This window comes from Pteropus vampyrus, unplaced genomic scaffold, assembly GCF_000151845.1.
Source record: "Pteropus vampyrus isolate Shadow unplaced genomic scaffold, Pvam_2.0 Scaffold1867, whole genome shotgun sequence".
Classification (NCBI taxonomy): Eukaryota; Metazoa; Chordata; class Mammalia; order Chiroptera; family Pteropodidae; genus Pteropus; species Pteropus vampyrus.
This window is the reverse complement of record NW_011890648.1, coordinates 41,910-50,948: the sequence shown is the minus strand read 5'-3', so window position 1 is coordinate 50,948 and position 9,039 is coordinate 41,910. Positions and strand designations below refer to the sequence as shown.

At 34.2% G+C, this 9,039-nt stretch overlaps 1 pseudogene; it reads right to left on the bottom strand.

Moving 5' to 3' along the window:
- Nucleotides 1–6,760: 6,760 nt before the first annotated feature.
- On the bottom strand, nt 6,761–6,879 carry LOC111734570 (annotated as a pseudogene).
- Nucleotides 6,880–9,039: the final 2,160 nt, after the last annotated feature.

Sequence of the window (9,039 nt, the reverse complement as noted above, 5' to 3'; positions counted from 1 at the left end):
ATTACTAGGCCATAAATAATGAAATTTTACCATTTGCAACAACATGGATGGACTTAGAGTGTATTATGCTAAGGAACAAAGAGAAGAAACTATTCGAAAACAGACTCACGAGTATAAAGGACATTTTGGTGACAGTCAGAGGGGAGGGGGGTGAGGGGGCTTGGAGAAAGCAGCGAAGGGTTAAAGAAGTACAAATTACTAGCTGATTAATGGTCATCAGAATGGGAACTACGGCATACTCAGTAGTACTGTAATGGCTATGTGTAGAGCCACAGAGAAGATAGAGTAATTGGGGCTATCGTTTCATAAACTATATAAATTTCTAACCAAAGAACACTTTACTTGAAACTAATAATAAAATGGAATTTAAAAAATATGATTCACTGAGGAACTTTAACCACCCTACAGTGTCATACAAATCCTTCACTCTCTAGGAAACCATTTGTGTTATTTCACCAACTGAAATGTCTTCTTCTTTGGAATGCACATGGCAATTTGTGCTTTCCTAATTGAATTATTTATTATAGCATATACTTGCTTCAATACATTGATAAACTTTCTATCTCTTTATTTCTCTCTCTCTCTCTAACTTACATAGAATACTACATCGCATGAAATTGTTTTCCTGAAAATCACCCCTTTCCCTAGCCTGAATAACCCACTGATAGAATGAAGGGAGGAATGTCCTAGAGAGTTCTCAGTAGTCCCAGAGAAACAGTCAGTCCCATTGTTTTTATTTAGCACAAGAAAACCAGGTGTTCACACTAAGAGATCTCTCACCACATGTAGTTCTTTAAACATCCTAATGAGACTCAGTTTTCAACCTCACCTTTACCTCACCACCAAACTTTCCCCAGGACCTTCAGGAATTTATAGTCCATCATCAGCAATATCCACAACACGAGACACTGCTATCTCAAAGAGTTGCTACAATAATTAACATAGTGCAGATCCTAGGAGTAGACAGATAGCAGGTGTATTTCTGTCTCTGAATTGCTTCTACAATATTATTCTATCTCCTTTGCCACCTCTCCCAGTTTCTCAGAAGTGAATGCCATCATCTGAATTTATCACCCGCTAAACTCTCTTGCTATAGTCCTCTACAGATCTCTTTAACAACCCCTTGATTAATGGGATATTTTAGCATTTGGCTTACTGTTTTTTTTTCTCACTACAATAAACTTTTATTATCATAAATGATCACGTAAAAATCCACAGGGGAATTCTACTCTCAGAAGCAGGTGACAGTGATCACTCCTTTCCGTTATGCATCTTGTTCTTTACATGGTGCATGAATTCTACATTTTCCTAGTATTCCTGCTACTTCAAGAAAGTGCATTCTCAGCATCTCTTCATAAATCTTCTTCCTGACTTCTAAGTGTTCAGTAACCAGGGAACAGTCTTTGAATTTTTATCTCTGCCCCCATTTTCTAGGTGATTTCATCCTGAACCATGATTCCTTTCCTGAATCTAAATCAGCACCAGTGACTGTCTTGCCAAGGACTATACTTGCATATTGAAAAAGCTTCACAAATATAAAATCTCCAAAAATGAATTCTTGATACCTGCCTCTACCATACCTGCAGGGAGAAATGTTCAGAACAAAAAACTGAAGAGTCATGTTTTATTTTCTCTAACATATCACATATAATCCATCGGCAAAAGCTTTTGGCTGTCTTTTGACTCCCTTATCACCATCTCCCTTGCCTACTACCATGGTTCAAGTCACTATCAAATCTTACCTGGAAAGTAATGCGTTATCCTATGTTTCTATTCCTGTCTGATAACACTTACTCACCCACACTTCCAATCCTGCACAAAATCTAGAATAATCCTTTTGTACTGGATTATGTTACCCCACTGGACGAAACCATTTGACATCTTTCTTTCTAAAATTTCTAGAATAAATCTCATATCGTAATCCTGGACTACACTTTCAATCTCATTTCCAACCAGTCTTTCAGTCACATTGACCTCCAAGCTCCCTCTAGCTTCAGGGACTTTAGACTGGAATGCCCTGAATGCTCCATACCTAGGAATCCACAATCTTTCTCTCAACCATATGAATCTGTATTAAATAGCCACCAATTCCCTTGATATACAATTTGTTGAGTTCTATAGGTTGTATTTGTAGGACGGTAACATTTTGTTTGTTTGATTGCTATGTCCAACTTCTAGAAAAGCGCACATTTTAAGTACTCAAAAATATTTACTGATTAATGAAATGAACTGAATCAATGAATAATTAGTTATACTAAAATATAAAATGACATAAAAATCAACTCCGAAGGATTCTTACTTGTAAATCATAATGAGATTGATTTAAATTTGTGGACCACTTTTAGTTATAACTGGTGATTCAGATCAGAAGGCAGTATATGGCACTGTGGAAGAGCTCTTTTGCACACACTAACCCATTTTGAGCTAAAGTTTCTCATCAATAACCTAGTAATCTTATATATCTAACTAGATTAAATGAGCAAATACATGTAAGGCATTAAATATGGTAGCTTCACTATTTCAAATATGACACAAAGCTTAATGACTCTCAAGGAGTAGAGAAACTATTAGTAATATTATCATCATCATCATCATCATCATCATCATCATTATCATTATTATTATGAGAAAGAGGAAGAATATCAATGCCATGGAAATTTTTTAAAAATTCTAGTACTGAGTTATAAAAAAATTGTTTTCATATGGGTTATTTTTTTGGGACTATTGCATAATATATTAGAAAATACATATTTTTTATTGTAAATAGAAGAAATTAAATAGTAATAAACACTACTGGAAAACATGGTAAAAGTATCTTATTAAATATCCATTCTTTTCTTTACATGGCAAAACTACAAATTTACAGAAAACTCATTTTTAAAAGTCAAGTCTTTGAGATAAACAGACACACACTATAAACTATTTGATGAAAAAATATTCTGACATTACAAGCCCATTAAGAATTGTTGTATCTTAAAATGTAGAACCGTAGGTGAGATGAAAAAAAGTTCTAGTAAACCATGAAATAAACTATGTATTTTTGACATATAATTAAAAAGAGAAGTATATTTTAAGCCCAAAGCTCTTTTGTTTACAAAGAAGCAATGATTGATAAATTTGGTAAAATATGTAAATAAACAAAAAAAAATACAAGGCAAGAGCAACAACAAAAGTTTAGATATTGGATATACAATTTAAGCCCTTGAAAAGGTACATTGACCCTAGTGACTCATATCATGTTGGCAGTCTTGAATTGTCATACATACCCCTACACACACACACACACACACACACACACACACACACACACACACACACACACACACACACACACACCCAGAAAGAAATATTATGGCCTCCTTTCTTAAGAATACAAAGTAATTAAGGTTAAATAAGATCATAATGGAGAGGCTCTGGTCCAAAAGGATTAATGTCCTGATTCCTGACACCGAGCTCCTAAAACACCTTGTAAATAGGGGTGACAGGAGAACATTTTCTTCTAACATTTAGGCTGTGAGGCCAGTTCCTCATACATAGCTCCTAAGACCTTTCTAATTTCCTGAGTGATAGGAACATCTGATTCTGAGCTCGTAAATCCCAGGACATTTCCTGGGTGATAGGAATATCCTTGGTTCTAATGAGGTGACCCTTGGTGGGCTTCAGGATGGGGGCTTGAAACAAAAGGAACAAGTCATAATTTAGAAGCTTTAAACCTTCATTTCTATACCCCAGTCTCTGGAACGAGAAAATAGCTGAAAATGGAGCTAATCATCGATCATGCTTATGTGAGGAAGCCTCCATAACAATCTCTAAAATATGAAGTTTGCAGAGCTTCCAGGTTGGTGAATTCATCAACCTACCAAGAATATGGTGCACCTGAACACTATGAAAACAGAAGCTCTTGAGGTAGGATGCTTCCCAGTCTCACTCTATGTCTCTCTTCATCCGGCTGTTCATCTGTATCCTTTATCACATCCTTTAGTCCATAATAAACTGGTAAATGCAAGTAAGTGTTTCCCTGAATTCTGTGGGCTGTTCTAGAAACGGACTGAATTCAAGAAGGGGCATTGTGGGAACTTCTGATTTATAGGCAAGTCAGACAAAAGTTGTGGGTATCCTGAGAACCTAGTCTTTTTGATTGGCATCTGAATTAGGAGGGAGTCTTGTGAGACTGAGCCTTAACTTGTGGGGTCTGCACTAACTCCAGTTATTATGAGAATTAAACTGAATTGTAGGACGCCCACTGGTATTGCTGAGAATTGCTTGATGAGTGGCAAACCCACATATCTGGTGTCAGAAGTGTTTTAAGTGTGATAGTAGTGTGAGAGTAAAGGAAAAACGCACAAGTGGAGTGTGGTTTTTTTCATATATAGTATTTATTAGTATAGTAGCAAACTTTTTTGATCATTATGCTAAATTCTTTGGAAAGAGCAAAAGAAGACATTTAATCCATAGGATATGACTTACTATCTGAATTGATTCATCCTCATTTGGTGTAAATGTAGCTTTGAATATTTTTATGAAAATTATGGACCATATTTCCATAAAAAGGACTAGTAGGCATATGAGTAAAGACTTTTCATTTTAGAGCAGTCATGGGCTCCAAGGATCTCATTAAGAACTGCTGCTTTCAAATGCCACTTGTAAAACAAACTAGTTTTTCAGGAATACGGGAAGAGAAAAGCAAATTACAATATATCCACACAGTACAGTATTAAACAGTCATTAAAATGATGTTTTTGAAGAATATCTAATGATATAAACAAGTTTGATATAACATGAACTAAAAAAAAAACAAGATTTTAAAATCAAAAATGCACGATCATATTTATGTATTTGTGTGTGTGTATGGGTGCGTGTGTGTGCGTGTGTGTGTGTGTGTGTGTGTGTGTGTGTGTGTAGCCTTGGGGGGAGACTTAAAATATGCAAATTTTAAAAGCATTCAAAAGTACACAATTATGAATTATTTTCTTCTTTATATACTTTCCTTAATTTCACACAATGATAGTATTTTTATAATTAAGAAAATCTTAATGTCAAATATGTTGAAAGACTAGAAGGAAAAGAGAAAACCGAAGTTTAAAAGCATAATATACAAAAATGAAACATCTTTGGTTCCTTTCTATGCCTTTTCCAAAACATCATCTCTTTCGTCTAAAGAACCTGGGGATACACCATCCGAATCTTTACTATTTTTGCATCAGTGAGCCCAAGCTGATGCTAGTTAAGTGTACATTATTTCCCCCTTAAAATAAAAAGAATTTGCTTACTTGTTTGTAAGAAGATATTTCCTAAGTCATGTATGATTTACTTGTGAAGATTGAACCAAGAAGCAATGACTACTGAGAGTAGTAACCTTGCAAAACACCATCAAATTATTCCTTATCTGTATAGCTTTGCTTCATTCATTAGTATCTGCTACACAACATATTTAATAATTAGTGTTTTTGCAGAAATTTGAGAAGCAATACAAAGCGAAGCAATTTAACTACAACTACTTAGCGCATTGAACATGTTAAATTTAGTCCTTACAAAATATTTCATGAATTCTTGTTAAATAGGAGCTTTTAGTTCCTGCAATTTTCATTGAATTCAAGCACCATCTTTAATCTTTCCAAAATTTCTAAGAGGAAAAAATAATTTTTGAAGCAACACAAACTTGTAAATTTTGAAAAGTTTAAGTAAATCAGCTATTAAAATTTCCAAACATTGGTCTTATAAAAGTAAAAATTAAATTTTCATTATGATAGAAAGTGAAATCTAGTACTATAATTTTTAAGTTAATATGCCACTCCTCTACACCTGTCCCTTCATTGCTCACCTAAATATATCGATCAACCACATTTCACGTTTTAGTTTTGTCTGTCCCCACACTTATCTCTTAAATATTTCAGTCAACCACATTGGGGGTCTATATTGATTTGTGAAAAGGTAAAATAGAAGTTTTGGATTTTTCTGCCAAACATCCCTTCCTCCCTTATTTTAGACACAGAACTCCATTTTATTTCTCCTTTGGGTTACTATACATCAAGATGCCATTTGCTTTTAGTGAAACTGTCAATCGAAGTGCTCTGCAGTCCACCCTTGCTCAAGGGTACGTGTATGTCTTAACCCAAGCTAATCAGATGCTCTCCTTCAGACGTTTGACTCTTGAGGTTTAGGTTCAAGACCCAGGTGTCTCAATGGCACTGCCCTCAACCTCAAAGCTGTGTTCTGTGTTTCCAATCAAGATTGCTAAAGCTTATCTGTTCATTTTCGTTGTTGTTGTTCTTCCTTACACTCTATTAATCTTTTCCTTCGTACAAATTCTTTTTAGTTTGCTTCCAATCAAATATCCATCCCAAGTACAGTTGGGAATGACCAATTTATTCCATAACAGAGAACAGGGGCCATATCTTCCCACTTACAGAAAGAGTTTGCATTTTCCCTCCCAAGGTACTAAAGATATTATAAAACAGTTTTCCACTTAGTGTTCAAAATTTAATCAAGTATTAGATTTTTTTCATATTTTCTGCTTTGAAAATGAGATGATTATGTTATTATGACCATTAATGGGGGGGGGGATATTGTCTGTGTTTTCGTTCATGCATTGTCTGATTGTCAGTAAAGATCAGGGCACACAAATTTATTTTTATTTATTTATTTACTTACTTATTTACTTATTTATTATTTATTTATTTTAGGTGAAGCAATCCTTGGTTGATCTCACAGATTGCAAGGACTTTGTCAGGTGACAATCCCCTTATTTTTTAATTTTTTATGCCTACAGCAACTGATCTTCCTAGGTGGTCTCCCATCCAAGTACTAACCATGCCCAACCCTGCTTAGCTTCTGAGATCAGACAGGATTGGGTCTGTTCAGAGTGGCATGGCCATAGACAGGGTACTCAAATTTAAATACTCTGAAAAGTATGACTTCTTTTCTAATATGTCTCCAACTACAACCATTGTTATGCAAAGTACTTAGAGAAAAACACATGTAATCCTATATACAATAATTAAGATAAATAAAGCATTTTTTGTATGTAAGTGCTATATTTTTAAATGTCTCTCAAACATATCATCGCTAGTAACAATAATGGCATCATCCAATTTGTTGAGGGCCTGAATAGTAAGTACAGAAAGATGGAGAAACAACAATTGTGCTCTCTGCTTGAGCTTAACCATCCATCTTCTTCTGCCCTCCGACATTGGCATTCCTGATCTTTGGACCTTCACACGGACTAGGGCTTATACCATCTCCATACAGTCCTGATTCTCAGGCCATTGGACTTGGACTAAATGTATACCACCAGCTTTCTTGAGCCTCCAACTTGCAGACAGGCAATCATGGCCATAGCGCTTCTGAGTCTCCGTAATCATGTGAACCAATCCCTCAAAATAAATTTATCTATGTTTATGTCTGTCAACTTATCGATCATCTATCTGTCTTTCTGTCTGTCTATTTATCATCTATTATATCTATCTATCTATCTATCTATCTATCTATCTATCTATCATCTATCTATCATCTATCTATCTAACTATGTATCAAGCCTATCAGTTCTATTTATCTGGAGATACTAGACCAATACTTGTTTAGGTATAGTCTATTCTTTTAACATTTATTCTATCTCTTTCCAAGCTATCATACACAGTGAAATAACCTTTGTCATATCATTTCTCTCCCTAAAAAGAATCTGCAAGCACATATTTTCTACATTGGTATTTTCAATAGTTGTGAAAAAACTAAAACTGAAAACACACAGATAGCATCCTACATACTCAGATTTCCCTTTTCTATTTCCAGATATCTTAATTCTGTAGGTTTGATGAAAACAGTACAAGAAATACTTCAATCAAGCATCTCAAATGATTGACATCACGTTATTCAAAAACCAAATTTTGAGAAACACTGCTTTATGATGTTTCTTTTACTTAACTGTTTCTCATTTCTCTTCTTCATGAATTCATTGGTACTGCTATGCTGCTCACTGTCCTCTGAACTCACCTTGTGAATTCCTTTCCCCAAGCTTTTTCTTCTAATTTTCTACCTCAATCATTTCTCATTCCTCCTCTATCTACTCTAATCAAAATCAGTCGCAGTAAAAAAAAAAAAAAAAAAAAAAAAAAACAGTTCTTGCTTCGAATAAAGTTTCTACTTGCTTCCTCAATCAAGAAGCTATTTAGTTCACCACAGCATTAATTTCCTTACACTCAACCCATGCATATCTATGTCTCTCTGATAGCAATTAGCCACATACTTCTTTGGTGATACTACTTATTTTTATGCTTCAGCATCATAGCATCTCTACCAGAATACAAACTCCTTGAAATCAACGATGTCATCTTTCTTATCCCTTTACTTAGATCAGAAAAATACTTATGCTTATCAAGTACTCAATATATTCATTTAATGTATAGTTTTGGAATGATTCTTATAGCATGAAAATAATGTTCAGGAGCCATGTGACACAAAACAGATTCATATTACATATATTTCAACAATAAAAGGAGCATAGCTGTTGCAAGCAAAATAATAACTTACAAAGTATTAGTCTGCAAGAAAGGTTATATATTTAAATACACACACAAACACAGAATATGTGCTTTGTTCTTGTAAATCTCTTCATGTGTCCATTAATATCATTTAGGATATTTTTCCCAAAAATAAGATATGTGTCTTTCCTACATAATTAAATATGAAAGAAAGTCCAAGATGTTACGTTTCTTATATAAATGATCTTGATTCTACCTGATAATGAGTAGGAACACTAGCATTAGTCTAAGAGTAATAATAATTACAAGAGAACTCACAGAGCCTTTACCAATTCATGTAATGTAATAAAGGATAATAAGTAATATCTGATTTCAGGATCAAAAACAGCACACTCTCAGTATCCTATGTTGTGCATATATTTACCATTTCTATCTTAGAAGGCACTAGTTCTGTTATTTGGCCATATATCTAGCATTTTATTTCATTTCACATGTTGAATTCATAAAATGTCTTTCTAAATGAAATGCAATTCATAACCACTGAGAAGAATTATAAAATTAT